This window comes from Bactrocera dorsalis, chromosome 5, assembly GCF_023373825.1.
Source record: "Bactrocera dorsalis isolate Fly_Bdor chromosome 5, ASM2337382v1, whole genome shotgun sequence".
In the NCBI taxonomy this organism is placed as follows: domain Eukaryota; kingdom Metazoa; phylum Arthropoda; class Insecta; order Diptera; family Tephritidae; genus Bactrocera; species Bactrocera dorsalis.
In genome coordinates this window covers 1,786,317-1,812,818 of record NC_064307.1, presented here as the reverse complement: position 1 = coordinate 1,812,818, position 26,502 = coordinate 1,786,317, and the positions used below count along the sequence as shown (strand labels likewise).

The 26,502-nt window shown below is 36.3% G+C and overlaps 1 protein-coding gene across 4 annotated transcripts in view; it reads right to left on the bottom strand.

Moving 5' to 3' along the window:
• Window positions 1–24,733, bottom strand: part of LOC105232711 (connectin) — a 137,816-nt gene extending 113,083 nt beyond the window's left edge. For 3 of the 4 annotated variants that reach the window (XM_011214494.4, XM_049457027.1, XM_029553001.2), the window contains exon 1: window positions 2,054–2,214. The gene's annotated coding sequence lies outside the window, so the exon portion shown is untranslated. Of the gene's footprint in view, window positions 1–2,053; window positions 2,215–24,715 lie in introns of those variants that run through there. The other variant, XM_049457028.1, reaches the window with a different exon arrangement.
• Window positions 24,734–26,502: the final 1,769 nt, after the last annotated feature.

Here is a 26,502-nt window from a genome sequence, read left to right as displayed (position 1 = left end):
TGCAATTTTTTTCGCAGGAAATATTAAGTTTATGTAAAATATTTTATTTTGATAAATTTAATTAAATAAATTTCGTTCTTTTAGTTTTTGAAGTTCGTTGTGCACTGCACTTGTATTGGTCAATACATAAATATTCTAAACTAAACTTAATCGCAACTATTTTTATTGCAGTGATAATCCAATGCTCAAACACACTTTAAGGGTTTTTTTTCGTAATACAGTAAGACTCATATAAACGTGACGAATTTATATGTAAGATGTTTAAGCTGTGAAAGTTTGCCTTTTTAGATCTAGTACGTGCTTTAAATTTTTCTAAATGGCTAAAAAAGAGGGTTGGAATTAAAAAAACGAACACTTAACTACTTTAGGTTGGTATATAATTTTAAGAAATACAAATTCGAGCTTATAATATTGTTAATTTAGCTGAAATTTGTAGTTTGGTGCTAAATAAAATAATATAATAAATAAATAATTGTGAAAGGATTCATATTTAGGGTGAACCAGATAAGTAGTGTGTAGTTTAGGTGAATGTCTGAGGATGAACCAACGCTTTTGTGAACAATAAAAAACTCCATATTTATAAAAGAGTGTTAAGGTCCATTTAAACTTTCATATTCAAATACTGTTGTGAATCATGAATAAAAAAAATCAGGAAAAATTAATACGTTCTGAATTTTGTTGCGGAATTTAATTTAATCATTACTTTAATTACTATTTAATTTTTTCTTATTTTTTATTCACATTTTAACTTATTATTAGTTTCAGCTCTTGGAACTATCGAATTTTTCACATAAATTAACAAATTCATAGCATTACTCCTTTGTTTATGAAGTAACAATTATGAAAATTAACATTCTGTGGCACATAAAATAATGAAAAATCAAAATGCTTCGATTTCAATAAAATAGTTTGTTACGAAATTTTTAAAAATTTTAATTTTTTTAATTTTTAAAATTTTTAAAAAATTTCTTTAAAAATCAATCAATCATTTCAAATTTGAAGGGTTTTTCAAAAGCCTTAAATTGACTTTAAATTTACAATTTCATTGAAGTAAAAGGAACTGATGCTAATTGCTATTAAAATTGTATAGCTTATACTTTTGTATAAAAAAAATAAATACATTATTAGATTTATTAAAACTGCCATTTGAAGCAACGTAATAGCCGAAACACTTTCACATTATTATTAAAATGTATGAAACATTTTCATTTTCTCCGAATCTAGGCGATATGAAATTAAAATTGTAGCATATAAATAGGCGCATATGCTTCAAAACCGTTTTTAAGGTCTGAAATTTCAACTCTTGTTTCTAATACTGAAAAGAGTAAACTCCGGAAATAGGAACTGAATTAAAAACATTTTTAAAATCAAAATATCAGTATTTTTTTACACAAAACTCAACGTAACGTTAGTACATTGTAATTTTTCGATTATTTAATTTTTGTTTTGATATGGCAGAATATAAGCAAATTGTATAAACATTGGACTTAACTCGCGTTAGTAAATGTAAGAAATTTTACAACTTTATTTTATTTTAAGACTCAATGTCCTTCTAGGGTGCAAATATACTAATTCTAATAAATTTGTTCCAAGAGCATTAATGAAACTTCATTAAAGAATCAAAGGCAACAGCCTGAAACCGCGTTTATTGCAATTTCGAAGCAAAAATCAAAGCACAAAGAACAAAATAAAAAGAAATTTTATGTCTTCACATTCGCTCTTGCGAACTTTTTTATTTCTCAGCACTCGCTTTTAAAAGCACAACACTTCACAGCTTCGGACGAACAATCAAAACTTGTTGCATTGCAGCCAGGCCAAATTCGTTGCACGCACACTCACGCAAGTGCCACCTCGCAACGTTTATACGTATGTGTGCCTGTGATTGTCACGCCAGCAAGCCGCGAAATATTTCGTAGTCAAATTTGCATTTAAAATTTTCATTTAATGTGTATTTAAGACTTTTTTAGTTTTCGCAAAAATAACAGTAATTTTGCACTTTGACACAGTTTCGGTGAATTTTTCTTTTTTCACACGATTGAACCCAAATACATACACATAAATGCGTTCGCGTACGTTCAGCGCACCACACAATTACTGGGTGAACAATATAGAAAATCGGAAAATCGTCAAACGTGAAAAACGAGAGGAGCAACACGTTGCTAACACACAGACCGCCCAACGAAGACTAAGCGCACGACAACAACTGTCACAGCAGAATAGTAGCACACGCGCCGCCACAGTCAGAGTCGCCGCCGCAGCGCTGGGTGGCCGAACGCACGAGCTAACGAGGGTGGTGAGTGGTGGTGGCGACTTGTGTATGCTCGAAGCAGGCCAAACACCAATACAATGAAGCAGCACACATAGCGAAGGCAAGCAAGTCCAAGCGACTCCAATTGGAACATCAACAGACGGTATGTGCCTGCAATAGCGGCGCTTGTTAGCCGACGTTCGTGTTTGACACTCGCTATGTGCTCTGTTTACGAATCATCTGCATGTGTGTTTGTGATTGTGTTTTGGTGGTGTCTTTCTCTCATTTTTGTTCTAGTTTTCATATGATTCTCCAGTATTTCATTTCACTTTGTTTCGCTTCGCTTTCGGAATTGTGGCTCTCACGTGCGCGAGTAGCCCTCTGTCCGGGCTATCTGTTCGCTGGCTAGCTCTAATAATGCCAATGCCCTGGTGAGTGTTCGTTGGCGCGAAGTTGCGTGCTCTCGGCGTCTACTCTGTGAGTGTTTCAAGCCTATTTCATTTCGGGCGACTGAAAAGCGGAAGTCAGGTGCAACTGTTACTTGTGACAATGAAACGTGAAACACATTTAACGAAGGTTTAAACAAGATTTTATAATAAAGGACACAACAATAACTATAGAGAAATTAAAATTAATTAATTAAGGAATAAAATCAATTAATTAATGAAAAATAAGAATTTCTGAAGAAGAATTTTTGTAATAAAAAATAATATTTTTTATAACAGTTATTTGTATTGGATTAGTAAAATATGGTGTAGCAACAGGTATGTTTAACAACATATTGAGGTCTTAGTTTGAAATAATTGAAATCATAGGTGTATATACATATACTTAATTTGGCGATATTTTTTCATCGAAATATGGAACCATCTTCACTAGAACAATTAGAACAATGAAAATAGAAGATGAAGACATCAAATCATATTGATATAATACTGAATGTCGTTGAGAAAATATTTATAAATTTATTTGTATGACCTAGATATTTGCATAGATCTCAAAAAATGATTGCTGCCGGTCCTGCATATGAAGCTCATATTTGACAGATACGAGTATAGCAAAATTCATCGCCGTTTTCACTGGAAGAACATTGTTCTTACTCGGCTTATGTTAGAAAAGTCATTGTTCTTGTTTATTGCTATAGAAGATCATCAAAAATGTATCAGATTCGAGAGAATTCACGCAATATTCCTAAATTAAATGTTTCTGTTGACTAATATGCCTCAATTATGACCAATTATGACCAATTTTTTTTTTTAAACCTAGTAAATGAGTAACTCATGCTTTTATGTGAGTAACTCATGGACTAAGCCATAAATAAATACACCTTGGTTCAGAAATAATTTCATATCTTCACAAAATGATTATACATTCCACAATAAGGCTCAGCAGTTGCAGAGATCATGTTCCGAAATGCTCTAACAGTGCCATGTTAATAACATATGTGTGCAAAAACTACTTCTAACAGCGGCTCCGCAAATAATAGTCATTTAACAGAGCAATCGCTCATTTAATAACACGGCGCTCTCAGCAGTATTCCCATAACATCTGCTCTACAGAATCAGAGGACTCAGGCATACAAACATTCACACATATATATACATATGCTTTCTCACCTCTTATGCAATATTTGTTTTAATTGTTATGTGCAGTGCTGGTGTTGTTGATCTGGTTGTGCATTACAAGCATACATATGTACAAATTTAGTAGTTGTTGTTCTTGTAATTGTAACAATTTTTTTATTATGTTTGTTTCTTTTGCTCTATATTTTGTTGTTGTCATTTTTTTGTTAGGAACATTAAATACTGTTAAAGCAAACGCTCGCTGCTGCTGTAATCCCGCTCTATGTTCTCTCTTGCTATTGCAGCTGTAGTTGTTGTAATCGACAGTGTTCTATTTTTAACTGGCGTGTGCCATCGACGCATTAATGCCACAAACGCACGCAGCCACTTATGCCAATTTATGTGTGTGTGTGTGTGTATGTGTATTTAAATACAATAACACAATAAGTGTTGCATTGTTGTTCTTTTTGCTGCAGCTATCGTCCGTCGTGCATGTTTACGCGCTGCGAGTGCCGCGCTCTGCAGGTGGAGTCAACAGCAACTGCTGGTCATACAATAAACCTCGTGCAGCACAACGCGTATGTGTGTTTGTATGTATGTGTGAGTGTGTAACACTCTATGTGCTCTTATGCTCGAGCGTGTGTGTGCGCGCACGCATTTGCTGCTGTTGCATTTCCGGCTCGTTGCACTTGTTTTTCCTGCTTCACGAAGTGCATGTGTGTTTTTATTGCTGTTGCTGCAGCAATTGTTGCTTCAACTGCCAATGATGACTTACATCTACACTGTATCCCCCTCTTACCTTTCTGCGCTGTTTGTTATTATTGTAGCTGTTGCTGCTATTTTTTGTTTTGTTTTTGTTGTTACTGCTTCATGAGAATGTGCATTTGCATGTGTGTGTGTGTGTTTGTTGCCATCGCCGTTGCTATTCGTTGCAACATTTACTTTTCACAATGTTTTTCATTCCTTTGTTGAGCGCGTATAGGTTTTTGGTGTGTCGCTTTTGTTATTATTGTTTTTGCATTCACAGCACATGTAAACAATGTTCTTCATCGTGCATTATTATTACATTTCTGTTTACATATTTCTGTTTCTATCAATATTTTCAATGCATACGTAAGCTGTTGCATTCCAGTTGCTGTGATTTTAAGTGGGAAATGTTATTATTTCGCTTTCGCTGTCTATCAGCCATCCATAGTTCGTTCAATGGGTGTGCATTTCAATGCTTTGTTGCTTTTATTGTGATCCGTTTTACATACATACTTATGTACCTTTCACAAAATTTTATAAAACATTTTTTTGTTGAATTCCTTCGTAATAAAGTTGTTAATGTATGTTGCGTATATATATTATTTTTTCAGCGAACTGCGAGTCCTCGAAAATTATATTTTTCCATAAAGCTTTTTGCGTTCGCTTTTTTTAGTTTTTTGGGAATACTTTTTGACTCCTTTGCCTTTAGTGGCCAGTTTTTAGCGTGTAAAATGCACTCAACGGGTCAATTGCTGATTTTTAAAGCAGGAGAAACTTCACAAAAATCAATTATAAGATAAATAAAATAATGCAACTTCAAGCAAAAAGTCATATTTCACTGAAACATTTTTTTTAATCTTAAGCTTTTGTTTTGATGTTTGAATTAACATTTTGAGGTCAAAGTAAAGTTGTGCAAACAACATAAAAGACAACAAGTAAAGAAGGACTAAGATTAAGATATCCACATATTTTGTATCGAGGGGCTTGAAAAATTTTGGTTTGATTTTTACAATTTTTCGCCATAAGATGGCATACTTTAAAGAATTATTCGAGCTAGAGGAGATTTCAAATTGTCCCCTCATCAGTTTTAGGTGGTATGTACAACTGTTAGGCGAACAAAACTATTATACTTTGTAGCAACATGTTACAAGAGTATAAACTGTAGTATATCTAATATTATACATTTTCTTGTTGTAAGTAGTAGTACTGACTCGACGTTATGCATCCTTGGCGCCAGGATACATTATTACCAGGAAAAGACGTTTTCTACGTTCCAAAATTTGGGTTCTTGAAAAGCTAATGATCGAATTTTGCAAGTTTTAGACGTGTGATGGCATACCAATAAGCAACTACATACATACATAGTTGTGCAAAGTTTCATTACGATGTCTTCATTAGGATCTCATTTCTATATTATAAAGTGAAAAACACAAATGGAATTTGAGCTTCTGTTATACTCGTATTAGAAGTAGGTGAGATTATGGTGTCAATGTTAGATGGCAACACGGCAGATGGCAGATCGTGTGGCAAGGCAGACGGAAGTCACAGTTAAGAAACACTAAGTAATGCAATGGGTATCGACAAGACGAGACAGTACACGAAATCATATATGTAAGTTTTAAACGACAAAGAAGCATTTATCACACGTCAACTGAAAGATGACTACGTATGAGGGAAACCGAGACAGTATAACGAGGGAGATCTAGTTGCAATCGACTACGTACCTTCTCCAATTGGTACAACTCATACATACTCTTGATTCGGATTACAAAGACTTATGTTTCGTAACGATCGTTACATGAAACCATGATGAGCTTTAAATATGACGCATGACGACCACGAAACCAAGTGTTCACTTAACCCTTTCGCGCATACTGAGACAATATATCCCAACTGCATTCGAAGTGTTATATCTTTTTTTTTCATGAATGGAATCTTCTATCTGAAAAGTCTCACAACGCGATTTGGGTTTTGTTTATGATAGAAATCCTTCAACATGTATTTAAAATATGCCGTTTGGCAACACTGGTCAAGTTTGCAACAGCTGTTTGGAAGTTTCGCTGATCTGGCAGGACAAAAGTTGTCAAAATTACACATATACCGTTAGCCACTTTGTGCAAAGCAAAATAGTGTGTAGATATTATGACGTCTTCGGAAAATCGTCCCAGAGAAACGATCGACAAGGAGTGGCCGAGCTATCAACGTTAGATAGCAACATGGCAGATGACAGATCGTGTGGCAAGGCACACAGCCAGTAGTCAGTTGGTACAAGGCAGCCATACCAGACAGGCGGCGCAAACGTGAATTGCTTCGCATTCATTTGTTTCAAACTCTTTAATATTCTTGTATTTTTATTTTAAAATATTATTCATAAACCAGCAACGGTTCTAGTTGTTCAGCACCACATTTGGTTGATATCGGCCAAATGGTTTCGGAAATATAGGACTTAATTTAAGGTTTAGTAATTTTTACACCGGCTCTGGTGAAGCCCTTCCCTATTATCTTGGTTGTGACATTTAATGCCTCTGTTGTACATTTTTAGTGAGTTACCGCACTATTATTAGTGGGCGGGGTTATCAACCGATTTCACATATCATCAAGCTGTCTGGAAAGGTACAAAAATGATCTGTGCTCGGCAAGAGGTTTGTAAAATATGAACAGTAAACCTTTTAATGGTCGAGACCACCATCAGTTTTTTCTATTTTTTGGCCTATCACATACCGTTTAAAAATCTAGAGCCACCTATTTATTGTCACTTTTCGAAATAATCTTGTAGTTATATTTTGGTAAACGAACCAGCAGTTGGCAAACCTAACAGCAACACAACGAAATTTCACTCCCGGAACATTTGCCACGAAATGAGTCAAAACTTTCTTTAAGGAGGTTCCCATTAACTAACACGACCTAACTGTTAGGAAATATTTAGTTATTATGGGCATACTTTACCTTTATCTTCACATCAAGCTAACTGCCTCAAGTAAAAAAATTAGTTAAAATATCCTCAGCGCTGACAAGCAAGCGTCATTATTCCCCACACCCTCACAAATGTGTGCAATAACAGTAAAAGTACATCAGCTGGGCTACAGCATATGCTACTTACTTATAGGTAATCAATATGTCACAAGAGAGATATGAGAACTAAACACACATACATAGCCACACAAAAACATACATATATTTGACCTGCAGACATAGCATTACATTTATGGTACACCGCTTGTCGGGATGGAGACTAGCTGAGCTGATGCTGAGTGATAGGCAGACGCTGAAGTACAAACCGATTTGCCTACATACATGCTAACGTCATGCATACACAATGTACATACGTACATACTTCATGTATATTTATGCTTGTATGTACCTATATATGTACATATGTATACACCGACAGTTAATTTCTGCTCATTGATCAAAACCTAACAAGCTGCCGTAAAGTTTCGCCAAAGCTTACTTAGAACTCGAACATAAATTTACAAACACATATATTTACATTTACATACACATACGCATACATATGCGCGTGGGCTCGAGAGTGATTAGCCCTAAGGAAGCTGTGTGCACCAACACATGGAAATCTACACGTGCGTACGCTGTGAGATAAATTGGTTTGCTGCTGGGCCAGCATCGCCGGTATTAGCCGACAATATGCTTGAGCGAACGTCTGCGCCGACGAAGAATACGATAAAAGCTGCGCTTACAAAAATACATATTTACATACATACATACATATTATAGCTGAATGGGATTACTAAGTTAAGTGCGGCGCTGGTATTGTGGGTGTGTTAGGCGCTGCCTGGTGACACCGAGCATTCGGCAAATGTCCGACTTTGTCATTATAATTATCCGTTACATGCTCACCATGGTTGCTTTTGAGTTGTGAGCTTCCATTCCTTCTTTTGCTTCAACTAAGGGATTTATGCCAAAGTTGAACTGGTTGTTAGGGGCACCGTTTGTAAGTTGTTGTTGTTGTTCATTATCACTTACAGCATTGACAAGTTTCGTGTAAATGCGCCATTGTTAGATTTACACGGCGTTTACTTTCCTCATATTTTTGTATTCTAACAATGTAATTTGTTAGGCGCTCATTCACCACTAGTTGTTGTTGTTGTTTGTGTATACATTTAACGGCTTGTTGTGCCCTGTGGCGAAAATTGGCATCCAGCATTACTATGACGTTCAACAGTGGTTAAAATTGTCCGCTTAATAAGCGATTTCCTTCTTGGACACCCATTGCACAGGAAGTATATTTATACCCTGAACAGGATATATTAGGTTTGTCAAGAAATTTGTGTTAGAATAAAAAATCGGGCACCATACAATATATATATATATATATATATACATAAATAAATGATCAACCTGACGAGTTTAGTTGATCTCGTCAGGTCCTTCTTTGTGTCTGTCCATGTCTATCCCATCAGTTTTTAAGATATCGATCTGAAATTATGTAAACATCCTTTTCTCTCCACAAAGCCTGCCTATTTTTTGAATTGCCGATATCGGAAGACTATAGTTTACTTTTATCTTGTTGCTATTGTTATTGTAAGTTTAAGCTGCCACGAAGCGGTCAAAGTGCCAAAGTTCAGCGCGTTGTAGGTGTAGAGTGGCGCAACAGAGGTTTGTAGTACAAACAGCAACTTGTCAGTTTATTTATTTGGCTTGCTTGACACTACTCTCCTACTTGTTCTCCCAACTCCAACGCCTCGTCGATCCACTGTTGATTATTTGCAGCTCCATCAACGCCTTCATCGTCAGGCTGTTTGGAGTCGTCAGTGTTGTTGTTGATGTCAGTAGCTAAGCGGCACTCGGTGCTAAAGAAAGTTACTTTGTTGCTAACATCCTGTCACTGTCATGCGAGCATAGGCTGTCCTGACCTCAGCACTCACACCCTTACGGAGTCGGTCACTCACTGACAAACACACACTCACTCACAGATACACTGAAAGAGTCGTATACAGCGCAAATGTAGTGCTTTCTACATCCATTATTACATGTCCGTTACAGCGCTGGCGGTGAATGCGCTCATCAGCAGGCACTCAGACACTCATCACCAGCAGGCATCTCTCCATCATGGTCATCATTTGTGCTGATGTGTTGACCATGAATTCCGTTTGCGGCCGACAGCGCATCAAATGAAGCCATCGCCGCAATTGATTTCGACTTTTCTCGCTGCCACACACACACAAACATCCCATACACACACACTTCAGCTTATCAATGCAACAGCGCAAGTGACGCGAACAGCAGGAGCGGCATAGGAAGCGGCTTCCCAGCTCAGCTAGCCTTCACATGGCGGGTGGGCACTTGATGTATTAGCGTCGCTGCTTCAATTTTTCCTTCCTTTTTTGTTTTTGTTATTCCTTTTTTTGTTATGTTTTCGCCTGACATTTCCACAGTCGATTTATGTCCGCTTTATGCCATTCTGCGTCGACAAAACGCTGCTGTTTCATTTCATTGTCAGTTGGCCATCACTCGGTCGGCTGGTTGATTGCTCGATTCGATGGCAGTAATTTCTTTCGTCTTTATCACTGCGGAACTACTACAGTTTGTTTATTTTATGGTGTTGAACAGATCTATTTCGGTCCGCCCAAACAGAAGGCAACGGCGCAAATGAATTCAGTGAAGCATCATGATTCCGATATGCTTGAGCATGAGTGTATTTGTGGATGTGTGCGTCGGTCTTTCACGCCCACGCCTCAGCACATAGCCGAGTTTTATGTAAATATTTATTCTTTGTGAATGTTCGATGCCCGAAATCGGTGTAATAAAGGCTAATAAGTGAGGTTGTTAAACTGCGCAGGCTGTTGATGACTTTTCTGCGGAAATGCATTTGCCCGCCAACGTAGGCGGTCGCGGCGTAAGGAAGTTGTTGGCATACGTTTTGTTTAGAAAATCGATTTGAAGTACGCATATATTTATGAATGTGCTGAGTTGGCGTAGTGATTTTATGTGTTTCTAATGTGTTTGTAGTTTTCGAAACGTTTCAAGTAAAAGCAAAAAGGTTCAAGAGCAGCGGTCTATTACCTGAATCATGGGAGAAGTCACTGACCTATTTAAGGCGGCACTTGAAAGTTTTATGGTTTTCATAGTCTGTTGTTTTTGAGTAAGCTTTAGAGATTTTGTAAGAGTTCGATATAGAAACGGAGCTGAATGAAACTAAAATGAGAAGCCAGTATCAATAAATGCAATATTGAAGTCTTAACTGGACGAGATACCGTTAAACAATATGAAATTGCAAGGGCACAACTGTTCCAAAATCTATCAAAGTTTACTGAGCTTCTTCAAAACCAAGAAGATGCTTTATATAATGAATCTTAAAAAATAAACATAAATAAAAGGGAATAGAACACCTTTGCAATCGCAGATAAGTGAGAAAAGATAAAATTTCTGTATCAAACTCAATTCCACAATGTAATTGACTCGAAAAAGGTTTCCATCGGATATCTTTTGGTCGAAAGTAATGCTGACAACGGGAACACCACAGAAATCTAATAATCAAAAAAATAATTCTGATAATTTTAGACATCGCCAAGCAATACTACTGGGAGTAATACTATTGGTTTCTCGGAAACAATCGGAAATATATGTAGTTTCCAATGAAACGCGTCAGCATCCGCTCGCCATATAGCCACTACATCACTCTCAGCGTTAATTGCTAGGATATTGTCAGTCTCGCAAAACGACGCATAAGCGCTAAGCAAGCAAATAAATGAACTCCAACGACGATGATAAATATTACTTTATAAATATCTTATCTTTCTGGTTTTAAGAGATAGCGGAGCGCTGCAGACGATTCGTGGTAGATTGATGAATCAATATGGATTGGTGAATAGAAGTATCAGATAACTTAATATGCTCAGCTATATGAGATTAATAAAGATCACTTTTTGGGAATGTAGTTGGAATCTATACAGGTTCATCAGCTCTGAAAGCATTGAATTCTGTAGCAGAAGAAATTTATAAAATATTCCTCATGGCCGGTAAGATTATATTTGAATAGAGAACGATTTTGGGTTAACTTCTAACTGGCGCAAGGTAGTGACCTAAGATCACCCGTGAAATAATACAGAACAGCTGTACAATATTGAGATTTTTTGAGAGAACTAGTTTTTTTACAGGAAAATTCAACTTATATGCCTATTGATGAAATTCTAACGATATTTACAATTTATAACACGAAAGAAGTTCTTTAAGTGGCAAAATACTGCTCCATGGTTTCACTTCTTTTGATTTTTTTATGTATAAGATATTAATTATTGATTTTGCAACAAAACACAACATTAAAAATATGCCTCGTTATTTTTCAACCGCTTAACCTTACTAAATATAACACTTACTCTAAATCGTTTCCATTTTCACCTTTTTTCCACTTATTCCCACAACTACAAACAATCTACAAATGCACCCCCTGCACTCCTACAACTACCTTTGGGCATTTAAGCTCAGAGCTGACCTCTTGGTCGGTAAAATGTTTTTTAAACCTTTCGTTTAACGAATTATGCTTTGTCTGCCGGCCAGTCTAACTCAAGTCTGCCCCCCTCAAAGGCGCTCACTGAAGCAGGCAATGCGGATTAATGTCAAAGCGAAAGGATTTCGAACTTCACAACATATTGACTAACGGTGATGGCAGTGCGCCACTGCAGTTACACTTTTATTTCAAACGCCATTATTTCGCTTTCTAATGGATGTTTGCTTTGTAGTGCCTTGCCTTCTTAAGCTCGCTTATAACTTTCTTTTCCTCCTTTAATGCGACCCATTTGTGTACAGCTGAGTGGTATAATACTCCTAGTGGCGTATATACAGTATGTGTCTGACATTTCATTTCACTCTTACCGCTTCGAGGCAGGATTAGTGTACCGACCGGTTATCGAAAAGTATAGAATGTATTCTAACTGTAAAGGACAATGGCCATGTTGGATTTATGCGCATACACTGGAAATATTATTACAAGAATTTTTTGTGAGATTAAAACTTCCGACATTCGCACACATCATTTTACGTGCGAATTTAGTGCGAACAGTGGTTGGGGGAGTTCGTAAAGCCTGTATCCCTTAAAAATTGCATGTACTTTTTTGTATGTTAGTTGGGGCAATAATCCGCTGGAGCAACCTTGCTAATGATGGGTAATTGCAAAATGCTTTAAGGTAGATAATATATTCTTTTGTTTCGCATTCTTCTCATGACAGAATCTGCTCTGCTTGAGCAGAATCTCTGCCTAGGGCTTATTGTCATTCGAAACAATTTCTTGCAGTTTTTATACTTTTTCATTGTTTTACAATATTTGCAGATAGTTTGGGTTAATCCAAGAAGAATTTGATACTTTTTCAGTTCGTCTAACTAAATCAAACAGTGGATGGGGATTTAACAATGTTCAGACAATAATTAGTAGGACGATAGTTAATAGAGACATAAAGGTTTCAACTTCAAAATTATTTAATTCAAAAAAATTTAAATTTAAGATAATTTCTCTTCTCCCTCTCTCAAAGCAAATGCCATAATTAGTAACAAATTATGAACAAAATATTTGTTGAAAACAGTCCACGACACACATACTAAGATACAAAAAATGCATTACCCTTGATTACAATACCGCGGAGTGAGTGACGTAATCTCGCGCACGCAGTGGCATAATAACGGGTGATTTTTTTGAGGTTAGGATTTTCATGCATTAGTATTTGACAGATCACGTGGGATTTCAGACATGGTGTCAAAGAGAAAGATGCTCAGTATGCTTTGACATTTCATCATGAATAGACTTACTAACGAGCAACGCTTGCAAATCATTGAATTTTATTACCAAAATCAGTGTTCGGTTCGAAATGTGTTTATCGACAAATTTTGTTCAGCGATGAGGCTCATTTCTGGTTGAATGGCTACGTAAATAAGCAAAATTGCCGCATTTGGGGTGAAGAGCAACCAGAAGCCGTTCAAGAACTGCCCATGCATCCCGAAAAATGCACTGTTTGGTGTGGTTTGTACGCTGGTGGAATCATTGGACCGTATTTTTTCAAAGATGCTGTTGGACGCAACGTTACGGTGAATGGCGATCGCTATCGTTCGATGCTAACAAACTTTTTGTTGCCAAAAATGGAAGAACAGAACTTGGTTGACATGTGGTTTCAACAAGATGGCGCTACATGCCACACAGCTCGCGATTCTATGGCCATTTTGAGGGAAAACTTCGGACAACAATTCATCTCAAGAAATGGACCCGTAAGTTGACCACCAAGATCATGCGATTTAACGCCTTTAGACTATTTTTTGTGGGGCTACGTCAAGTCTAAAGTCTACAGAAATAAGCCAGCAACTATTCCAGCTTTGGAAGACAACATTTCCGAAGAAATTCGGGCTATTCCGGCCGAAATGCTCGAAAAAGTTGCCCAAAATTGGACTTTCCGAATGGACCACCTAAGACGCAGCCGCGGTCAACATTTAAATGAAATTATCTTCAAAAAGTAAATGTCATGAACCAATCTAACGTTTCAAATAAAGAACCGATGAGATTTTGCAAATTTTATGCGTTTTTTTTTTTAAAGTTATCAAGCTCTTAAAAAATCACCCTATAGATGTAGCGCAAGCAGCAGAACACAGAAGAGTGATGCCAACGCCAGCGTAACGGGAATGAAGTAATAAATATCCGCAAATTGTGAGTTGTATTGTAGGGCTAACGGCGAAAGAAGTGCCGTGTGGGGAAGGAGTAGCAATAACTCATTTGAGGAAGGAGAAATTTGCTGCACAGTGGGACAAACTTCAGCATGTTTTAACAATTTATTTTGAAATGACAAATTTTTTCTCTGTTACTACACATTTCAATAGTCCATAACCTTGAAAATAACATACTAAAGTTTTGAATGAATATTCTTAATATTTTTTGTTACAGCCTTCAAAAGTTTACAAGCACACTTCAAGATTATACTTGCACATATTTTCATAAAACTCCTTTTTCAAATCGGCTGCAGTTAAAACTCGAAGGCAATGCTTTCTGTTCAATAATCTTGCATCATAAAATTCGGTTTTTTTTTAAGTTCATAACTTTCTTAAATCTCTCCGTTTTTAAGAATCGCTTGATTAGATATATATATATATATTTAGTCTTTGGTTTCAACTGCTCACTATACAATTTTTTGATATTTTCGATGGATTTCGATTAATAACTATACTATATACAGCAAAACATTTTCAAATTTCACGAGTTGGTTTTCTTAATAAATGTTACCTTACGTTAGGCGGTTAGGTGTGTTATAAATCTATTATTTATTCTCCACTGTAAAATCACCGAAAGTATAGGCCACAAAAGCTTTTGGCTACAGTAACTGCTTAGGCGCCTGCAAGTGCGCTACACTTTATCATTAAGGCACAAATTAATCGCTTCGGCTGGAAGTGCTGATTGCTCATACAATTTTGACAGCAAAAACAAAAAGCCTTAATACTCTTAAATAAAATATTCCGCACAAAAGTGTGAAAAAAATGAAAATGGCAAAATAACACACACACCTAAACACAAAAGAGAAATAAAAAATGTGATAAATATATATGTGTATCGAGCATAAAGTATTAAGCATTATGCGGGCTGAGGCCGGCCAATTCACGGGCGGTGCGAATTGGGCAAATCCACATGTGTATGTGCTACGAAAGCAGATTTCCTTATACGCCCACACTGTTAAGAGCCCTAATTGCGTATGTAAATGATAGCCGTCACAGCGGAGTCCCCACTCGCCACTGCGCTTCATGCCCACCCCTGTTTCCTGGTTGCTTAGCGCCCTGCCATGCCATGGATGTGTGGCGACGATAGCGGTAGTCTCCGATGATATTTCACATAATTAGGGTGCTGTGATAAACCAGAATGACGAAAAAAAATCTCGTTGAGTAAATTTGTGTTCACACAAAGCAAAGGAGAATGCGAAAAAATCTGGGGAAAACAAGAGCGAAGACACAAGCAAAAAAAATCAATTTGTAACGCAACACATATGCGTTCGTACGAAAGATAACTAGATGTATATATATCTCTTTATCAGCGTGTGTATGCGACAGGCGCCGGAAGCGGATGTTGACATGCTCGCGGACCAACGCTAACAACGACGTCATATATTTATTCACAAATATAAATGTCAGAAAATATGTGCGTACGAGTAGATAATCATTTGATTTTGGTCTTCTGGAGATTCTTTGTATTTTTCTATTTACATACATATGTAGTAGCAAATGTATAAGGATGAAGATGTTCGGTGTATTCAAAATATTAGAGCTAAGAGTCGGTAGATTATATGTTTATATAGTGTACTTGAGGCGTTATATCGAAAAATAATAAAAAAAAATCTTAAGCCTTAACTTTTACTATTTAAGGTTGAACTATGATCATCCAAACAAAATGAGAATAAATTGGTATGGGAAACAAAAACGCACAATGCGCCACATGTTAATATTAATATTAAAAGCTCAAACTTTTTCACATTTTTTCATAAGTTCGGATGATATTCTTATGGTTTCTAAGCAATTTTTTTGTCCCACCCAATAAATATTTGTTTGACACATAAGAAGGTAGGCTTACATCACAGAATAAAAAACAGAAACTTAGTTATTTGAACTTTTTACGTACATTTTAAGGTTATGTCCAAGAAGCGTTGACATGCGAGTTGTAGCTAATGAATGATCATTTCATTTCGCCATCCAATTTTTTTCTGTAGAACTCTTAGTCTTACCGGAAATCAAAATACACTGTTTCTAACACTTACTCTTCCTGACCTCAGATAGCCTCAAAATTAATATTTTATTTTATTACATTAATTTAAATTTAATTTTTTTTATTTCATCTCTCATTTCCAATGGATTTTCCAGTACAATTTTTTTTTTATTTGCAAAATTATATAGTCTGTTCTATGCAATGTATTTAAAAACAGAACTATTTAGTAGCTAAAACTGGAAATAGCATTCCGATTAAGCCAAGAAAATATGTGCAATAAGTAAATTGATAAATTGTATTTTCACCTCAACAATTATTGAAAATACGAAAAATTGTTGTCAGAACCATTTTTGTGGTTATCATTCTTATCTCTTCTTAATGAGTTCGTATGTCTTCCAAAGTTTATATAGTATATAAGCCATATTTAGGATACATCCATTATGCAATATCGTATTTCGAAATCACCATATACGTACAAATGTGAACTTAAATACGCAAATAATTAAATCATTAATTAATTAATTTCGTTTCGCTTCACTTTGCTACTTTGCCTGCTCTTTTTAGATATATCAAATTAAGATATTATCAAAATCTAATCACTAATTCTTCCCTACCTAATTACCTAAATATATTCACAGAGTATCAGGAATGATTTCCGAAAAATATTACTCTATGACGAACCTTGAGCTGAAATTAAACTTGCAGTTCTATCTGGTATTAACAAAGATCTGTGGGCCTATGTAGGGCGTGACAAGCGGTATATTTATTAACATCATAAAGAACACCATAAGTATCTTGTTCGAAATTGAGATCGCTCTTATGACCTGACATTTCTTTTCCTTTGACATATCTTGGATTTTTTAAAACCTGAACACACACAAAGAAACGTCGGAGACCATTTAAAGAAGTATATAAATGATCAGTACGAGGAGCTGAGACCAATAATTCGTTTTCGACCAACTTTAATTATGCGAATTAAACTCTCAGATTATGAATTATGGTATAACTGCTATACAAACTGATAACGTTCTTGTATGGACAACTTTTATATGTTATGAGATATCTCCACGAAATTAAACGTAACTTATTGCCTAAGTTTGAGTAAAGATATATGTATGTCTTCATAAAAGATCTTTAAGCTCAAATCGAGTTGAAGATTGCTTATGTGAATCAAAGTTTTCGATGAAATACTTGTATATATAATATCACCCCATAGAAATCCATAGTTAAAGCAACCATAAATTCGAATAGCTCCACTTCGGGGTTTGAACACCACCTAAAGTATCAAAGGTTCCATCTCTATCAAGGCTGAATGATTGCTAGCTATAAACCACATGTTTTTGCTTTTTTAATTGACCGCATCTAAATGCAACCTTGTACCTATTTGAATTACCATATACGAGTAGGCTATGATATGAGTACAATATAACCGCCAATGCATTAACGCAGTTTCTGTTTTCACTATTTCCATATTTTCCTTCTTCTCGACCGATCATAAGCGTTTTATTAATATGCACATAAATGGTGAGTATATTTTTATTTGTGCTGTTATATGAAACAAACATATTTATGCATGGCTCCTATACAGCACATACATTTGTTCACACACATTAGGTCACATATTTACTCATATGTTTGTAGTGGTGTGTGTGTTTTATGCGATTGCGTCCACTTCCGTTCCTATAAGCAAATTAATTTTGAATACCGTAAAGTTAATTAATATGTGTGTGTTGTGCTGCTGCCGCTTGCATAATACATAAGTGTTAAGTAGGACTCGCCCACCACACCACAAGCGGTACATATATGTATGTACTATATATATATATGTGGGTGTGTATGTATGTGTTTGTGCAGTTCGCCATCGTGAGGCCAAACAATATTATTTATTCCATTTTAACGTGGCAAAAGGATTGCGGTGCGTGCCAGTTTCATTGACTTGGCGACAAACTCGCTACGCAAAGTGTCGGTTTCTTTGTATGTACGTATATACGTGTGCTTATTAACAGTCTTAACAAGCATGCATGCATAACAGACGAGTTCAAGTAAATAAATGTTATTATATATGCACAGAGAAGTGAGTCACAACATTTTCTGCAAGCGAGCCAACGTCATAAATAATGCATATTCAACATGCAGACACACATATATACAGACCTATATGGTATATAGGTGTATACCAAACATATTTGCACTGGGTAGGAAGGAGTTTGCTACAGCAGTAGGACATTAATTCTTTAGCCGAGCCTACACTGTATGTTGTTGTTGTTAGATCTAATGAGCTTGGTTTACAAAAATATATTACACACCAGTATAAGCACTCCCAAGGACCTTGCAACCGTTTTCCTGAGCTCTGTGTTATTTGGCACAAATATCATTCCTAAATATTAATCGGGAATAATTATTTTTTGTTCCCGAATATCTTTTTCTCTTTAAATTTTCCAAAAAATTTACATAAATTCCAGCTACCTGCAAGCTTCCTTGCTTTATGTAATACGGATACCCTTAACACGAGTTTCAATAATGAAATTAAAATCTCTTATATTCGGTTCAGATCGTAGATAAGTTGATTACTTTAGAAAAAAGAGAGATTTTTAAATAGACGGAATAAAGAGCATTATCAAAATTGGCAGTGAAATTATGTCGAGAAAATGTTGGGGTTAAATAAATTCAACATCTATAGGGGTTTTGTATGTTTTGAAGGTTCTAAGGCAACTGATGTACCTGATTACACAAGAAAGAAAAGCTTATCACCATAAATTGCTTGACAACTCAGTTTTTTTAAATAATGTGTTAACACTGAAGATTCATTTACGAATCTAAGAATGGATTTTACATGCTTTCTTCTCCAAAATACTTCAGAACGGTTGTTTGCTTAGTCATAGGTCACAGTTTACTGGAATCACATCCAACCCGTTTGAGCATTATTAACGATGACACATATAGAAAGTGAGGAAAGTAGACCCGAGAAATTGCCTCTGCTTATGTCCGGCCTTAACCAGCCTCGCAGTTCAAGGGGATTAAATTAGTAATTAGATATCAAGTCTCAATTGAACTTCGCAAAGAGTGTTGACCTCCCAAATGACGAAAGATCGTATTAATAATGAACTTCTATCAAGCATTACCAAGAACCAGTATCTCGATGTATGGCGCGACAGCCAGCCAGTATAACCTAACCTTACTTAACTACAGTCCTTTCCAAAGAGAGATATATAGTAACAGAGTCTTTATTTTTCAAAAATATGGTTTATGATTTAGTTCACATCAAATTTCTTTAAACCTACTATATCTTCCTTTAAAAATAAAGAAATACTGCAAACGACAGCCCTGCTCCAACCACAAATGAAATAGCAGAATAAGTGAAGGAAGCAAGAATGCTTTCAAAGCGCCTCAATGTAGGCCACACTAAAAGCGCAGCCATACAAATGTATACAAGCGAGACTGTGTATCCTGATTGCAAGCATGCCGCTCCGACAAAGTTAAACCCACTCAAAAACAATCGCAAACAGTGCCAACGTACTATAAGAAAACAAAAACAACAAGTGCATAATGTTATGTATAAAAGGCATTGACTGCAGCACAACAAATTAAAGTGCGAAAAACATTATGGAAAACCGCGCTGAGGGAGTGCGGAAGACGACAATGCGAAAATGCTGCGAAAGAAGAATTGCGTGTGAAAAGTAAGCTGCTTGGCGCTGTCGTGAGTATTGCACACCTGTTGCTTAATTACGATTACGTGGTGGACTACATTCACCTAGCTAGGCGACTAAGTATGAGAAAAGTGCTGAGTGGTGTGTGTATGTGTGTTAGTATCTGTCTATTTATTGTGTATGGCTGTTGTAATGCCGCGATTTAATGGTGCTTCGGGAAATTGAAAGCGAAATGCTTTGTGATTGTAGTATGTAATGTACCGCTTAAAATGCTGCTGATGGCACACAAATGACTCCCCACTTCAGTTAAGCTTGGCTAACAAATCTTATACTTTTGGAGGGGATAAAGCTTGGAACGAAGCATAAAAAACATTGAAGAGATAAGTGCATTCGAATTTGAGAGTAAACGTCGCGACGCTTGGCCAAAAATCTAACGTTGATTCACATTGGGACTCTGAAATTAGGATAGGATATGACAGGGGTAAATCGAAACTTTCGAACAATTCGTTTAAGAGATTTCACATTTTAATTTTCAAACGTTGGCAACTCAATTTAAAGACATGTATGACGAACAATGGAATCAAGATGAACCAACAAGCTATAGTGAATTAGCCAAAAGCGCCTAGGCCATATATGCACCGATCAGGAATTCCGAAGTATTACGATAAACATGCTTTTATCTTGTACCAAAAAATTTATTATGCAATCGAAAGTGAAATCCATAGAGAAAACACATTTCTGGAATTAAATTATTCGACCATATGCTTTACTCAAACACACACTCGCTCAACTCCATGCATTTGCAAGGAAATACTCGTAATATTTCCGTTTTATTTTGTGCATTAAATCTGAAATTCCATTTAAAGGCGGAAGCAGATTTTGCAAATATTTTTTTATGATTTACACGGCAACTGGGATAAGCCGGCAAAGAGCAAACTTACAAAGGTCCGCTACCTGAAAGCTCGCCAACAGCCGCCCACACTCATCGAATGCGATAAGAAAAAAGACACGTTGAACTACAAAGTAAACAACAAGGAGAAGTTAAGAAAAATACGCTAAATACATTACAAAGTTTGCAGTCACAGCATCTCGCAAGCGGCCGCAATAAAAAGGGTTTATCTCCCGGCAACCGGTGCGGCGCTACGTAGGCGCGTTGCAAGCGAAATACGCACACACATGCCACGAGAAGAAGGAGTAACAGCATTAACAGAAGTAAAACGGAATAAAAAAGGATGCGCAAGGATACTAAATTTTGATTTGTTTGTTGGGTTATGAATAGTATCAAGTAAGAAAGTCGCAATGCAAAAAACACAAAAACAAATTTAGCAAAATAAAAAATGCAATAAAAGCATGAGAATAACGAAAAAATTCAATAAAGCGATGAAAGTTATGAAGGGTTCGCAAACAGGAACTGAATGCCGGCTGTATGGTGCTTTTGAGTCAAACACACACACAGACACACTCATCCATGTGAACGCGTGTAAAACGTGCTGAACACGCCTACAATTCGACAGGAGATTTCAAAGAGTGACACACACACACGCACACAGCAGCAGCGAACGTATTGGGCTAGTTAGCTGCTGCGGTGGACGCTGTAAATATTTTTCAACCGTTTTCGGTTAAGGATGCCAATAAATCAAAGGCATATTTCTTGTTGGACACTTGCGTCATGTTGTTGTTGTTATATTATTATTTCTGTTATGTAAGAAAGGCATGTGTGGAATTTCTGTTGGCCGCACTTGTCGAACTATGAAATATTTCGCTGTGTTATGGAATATGCCGTTATATAACAGTGCTGGGAGGGCGCAGAGATGCAGTCAAAACTATTGGCAGCTGGCCAAGAGGTTGCGGTAAAAAATGTGCGCGTGTGCCTGAGTGTAGGCCCCATGAGTGGATTGAAGTTTGGAGTATCACGATTGATGTAACCAAACCTTAATGCCGCCCTACTAGTGGAGGCGAAAATTTGTTGAAATTCAGACTATTTAAGTAGCGCTTTAGTATTTTCAGAAAAAGCTCTTAAGAGTGATTCGTAATTCGTCAATGTTATTTTGATATATTTTGGAGTTGTCTCAAAATCGTGGGTGAATAGTTGAGCGAACCCAGAGACAGCGGCTGCGCTGGCTAGATTATGTCGGCCGGATGGAAGAGAATACTCCAGCCTTAACGGTTTTCAATTCAGTACCCGGCGATGGAACAAGAAGAGGAAGACCTCCACTCCGTTGTAAAGACCAGGTGGAAAAGGACCTGGCTGTAATTGGCATCTCGAATTGACGCCAAATAGTGAAAAGAAGAAACGAGTTAACTCGGCTATAACCGCGTAAACGGTGTCTACGATAGTAAAGAAGAAGAAGATATGGATAGGTTTCCCTTTAATGGAGTTTTGTGAGCGTGGCAGTGGTCCGATTGCGCCCATCTACGAACTCCGCCTTCCTCTTTCCAAGGAACATGTGCACGGATGGGCGGACGATAGTCACCCGGATTTGAACTCCACTGATATCTTAATTATCTTTACATATATAATTCTATGTCTATATGGATTAAATTTGGGTGATACATTCAAAGGCATGTTGGAAGAGCTTAAAAAGTTCTTAGAGAGAGTTATATCTGGTAATATTTTATCCATCAGAAGGTTAGAGATGTTTTGCTGCAGAAACTGAGTTGTTGGATTCGCAGTGTGACCTTTTTATGCACTACATAGGGGGTTTCCAGAAGAAAGCGTAGGTAAGCAAACCAGTCTCTTAGTCTTTTTCTTCTAAAGAAGCCATACAAATTGATCGATTTAAGTCAAGTTCTTATGAGGAAAACTTTTTTTTATTAAGGGGGTATATTCACGAATTGATTTTTGAGCTTATACTATCTTACACGAATATTTTTTTCAGATTGAATAGTAAAGGGTTACTAACTAATCAGAATCAATCCTTTCATACACTTGTATGATATAAAGTAAGATATGCACCTGTAAAGGATGTTATAGGTAGTTTTAGTGCAGCCGTTAACATTTTTCTTGTTTTAAAAGAAGAGAGACTTAATTAATATTTTGCTGCTAAAGGTGACCTACGCTCACTGATGATCATATAATGACATTTCTGGCTACTCAAAAGGCTTTCAGCTCCACAAATCAGACTTATGAAAATTAGGTTAAAGATCTGAACTATTAATTTTCATATAAAGCATCATATGGGACAAATTCTACTCGATGAAGCTTCCTAAAACTTGTCACAGTGGTAGTGGAAGTATGGCGCTTCCTGTGTATCAAAAACAATCAATTAATGAAGAAAAGGAAAAGCAATAATTAGCTCCTTGGTGTATGTTTCTTTAAAGGTTAATACCCCAGCAGTAGTATTATGTACTCATATTATTCAAATTTGTGGCAGTAATTCCATTAAACTTTGCTTTTATAATCGACTAGCCACTGAATTTCTTCAATAATTTCAAAATATACTGAACTTCAAGAAACAATTTGTTCGAACGCTTACCTGCACACACTAAGCTCTCTTTAATTGCTTTCGCACTTTTCACACACAACGCATTTGTTGCAAAATTTTTCCAATTTGCTACAGTTTCGACATTCCTGCTGCCTGTCATCCACATTTACTGTTTTGCTGCTTGGAAGTCTTTGCTTGGTCACTTTAATTTTGCGATTGTGATTCTTGATAAAGGCAAATACTATCGGATGAGTAAATAATTTATTTACCTCTGTATGTGCGTACTATGTGTGTGTGTGTGTGCGTGTGCGTTACTGGCCGAGTATCAATTTCTATTATTTCAAGCAATAAATAGACAAATGCAAATGCAGTTAGGAGCTAAGATAATGGCAACAAAAACAATATGAACCCTCAACCGTACATGGCAAAACAACAAATTACGAAAAGACAACAACAAAACAAACTTTTTCAACAATAACAAAGCCGAATAACCCTTCACAGCAATAGAAAGTAATAACAACAAATACAAAGAGCGGCTTTGTAACGATAAAATGATGAACTTAATGTAATTTACGCTTGAGAAAATACGAAAATTATATTAGAATAAAAGATTCGCTCACTTACTGGGCGCCCACACCCACACCAGCACCAGCAACACACAAACACACATAAAGAAATGGTTAAAAGTTGTTTGTGTGCTGGCTGATAAAGTCAGAAACCGAAGTCTATCTAATTTTGCCCGCCGTGAGAAGGAACCCCACACACACAAACCCAAACGCACTGATTAGTGGCCACAGAAAGAGGCAAAGGTAGAAGATAGGCTGCGACGCAAGATATAGGACTAATTTAAAATAAATAATTGAATTTTAAGGATGTTCACCCCGAAGTAAGTAAAACACAATACCGAAGGCGCAAAAGCTGGGGGCTGGGTACGTGTACGTGTTGTGCGTACACAGGAAAGGCTGCCGGGAAAGGGTGTGCGCTAAGGTGAGCTTGTAAATTACTGCCGCCACAGTGTGGGTGAAATAACTGTGTGCCTTTTGTTATTGTAGGTGTGAAGGTGTGCCTCAAAGAAGGTGCGTATTGCTAAGCACGTTTGTGGGAAAATTCTATTGTTAGGCATTTGTGCGTAGACGGATCGACAGACGGACAGACGGCCTCTGCGGCACACAAAAAAATGATTCCTGTTGAGTCTGTGCTTCATGGGTGATTCTTGTGAGCAATTTAAAATGGATTGCCTGCGCACAAATATAGTTTACTTACAGCTGATAAATTTCTGCAATCAATTAGTGAAGCAAACATAATCGGGAAACCGTTTTCAGTGTAATAAATAAACGCACTGCTCGCAGAGTAAATTTCATTTCAGTTACTAGTCAAGCTTGTAAATAATGTAGCTCTGGACTTACCTTTAATTTGGGGAGAATCTGTAATAGAAGAGAAAAATACATTTATTTAACTACGCTTTAGTTTGTGAATTAACTAATTGTTAAGGTGCATCAAATGTTTATACTAAAGAGATAACTTAGTTGAATGAATAAAGGTAATTTTATCAAACAAGAGTTCAAGATAGTTCAAGAGGTCACGCAGGAGACACAAACACAAAAGTTTCCATACAAAAATTTGATTTTGATCGTTGAGTTTATATGGTAGATATATGCTATAGTGGTCTGATATCGGCCGTTACGAAAAATGGGCAGCGTTATGAAGTGAAAAGGACGTGAAAAGACAGACACAACGGGGAAAACGAGTAAATCGACTCATCTCGTCATGGAGATCATATAAATACATATATACTTAACAGGCTTTCCGGCATTTCTTTCTGGGTATTATAAACATCATGGAAAACTTAATGTACTTGATGAGAGTATACAAATTTAATTAAGTTTTAAAAATAGTTGAGTAAGGCTCTCCCGCGTTGCTGAGGTATTCTGACAACAATGTTAAGACACGCAATTAAAATATTATTAATTTTATTGGGAAAGAGCAAGATCAACATAACACTGAAGTGATGATATGAGCGAAATGAGATACATTTTTTCAGCTCTAGCAATGACTATTGCAGCGAACATGAAGAGAAACTTTATTAAAAAAAACAAATGCCAAACAACGAGTTAGTAAAGATGATTTGAATGTATGGTATTCAACGAAGGGTACGACCTGTGCAGCTAATATTTATTTAGGTTTCAGTTAAATTTGTTTAGAGCTATAACAGGTTCACCACGGTAAATTCGTAATGAAATTATTCAGAAAGATCTTGGATCTTGGAAAGAACTATAAATTTTATAATCAGTCCAATCCATTAGCTAACGCCTTGCTAAAATTTTTAATCAAACCCTTTTAAAAAGACAAAATCTACCTCCATCCTCAAGAGGTCCAAATGAGCTCAACTACGTAGACCCTTGAGCTTGTCTAGTTTTAATTGAACAAGCAGATTTCATAAGGAAACAAAATTTAATAAAAAAAAAACAAAACCAAATACTTCTAGATGGTGAGTCAAAATGAATTTTTTTAACTACCCATTTCTCGAACTAAGCAAATTAGTAAATCAATCTTAACTAATGACAAAAAGATTGGAATTTATAGAAATATGAAATAGAAAGATGGATAACAGTGTAGATAACCAAAAAAATATATCCAGGTATTATACTCATAGAATCTATGAAGCCAGGAAACACTTCTTAAATTTTTCTAACAGAAGTAACAGGACAAAATGTTTGTATAACCAAAATCGCTGATTCCCTGAATACGGTGCCGAAAATATATTCCTCATGCGATTTTTGACTCTATTCTTTATCTCTCTCTCTCCATTTCTTTCTTTTTCTATTTTTCTCTCTTTCTTTATCTTTAGACTTAAACCTTTGGCCAAAGCGGAAAGATTTCGCAACTGTTGAGCTATCTGATCGGACTCACATCAATGCGATTTGGTAAATCATTTCAGCTCCTCTGAAATTTCTGAAACTAAAATTGGGAACTGAATATCCAATTCAAGAAATGTCTGCTTTATTAATTTGAGGTGACTTTGTAAAACTTTTTAATATTAATTTATTAGCTCTTGGCAATTTGAGGGGCCCGAGGTTCCACACACAAATTTTGACAGTTGAGATGTCATCATGATAGCGCAAATTAAACTGTCATGGCCATTTATAAACTAGCAGTAAAAAAAAAACAGATACAAATATCTGGTTTTCCTGTT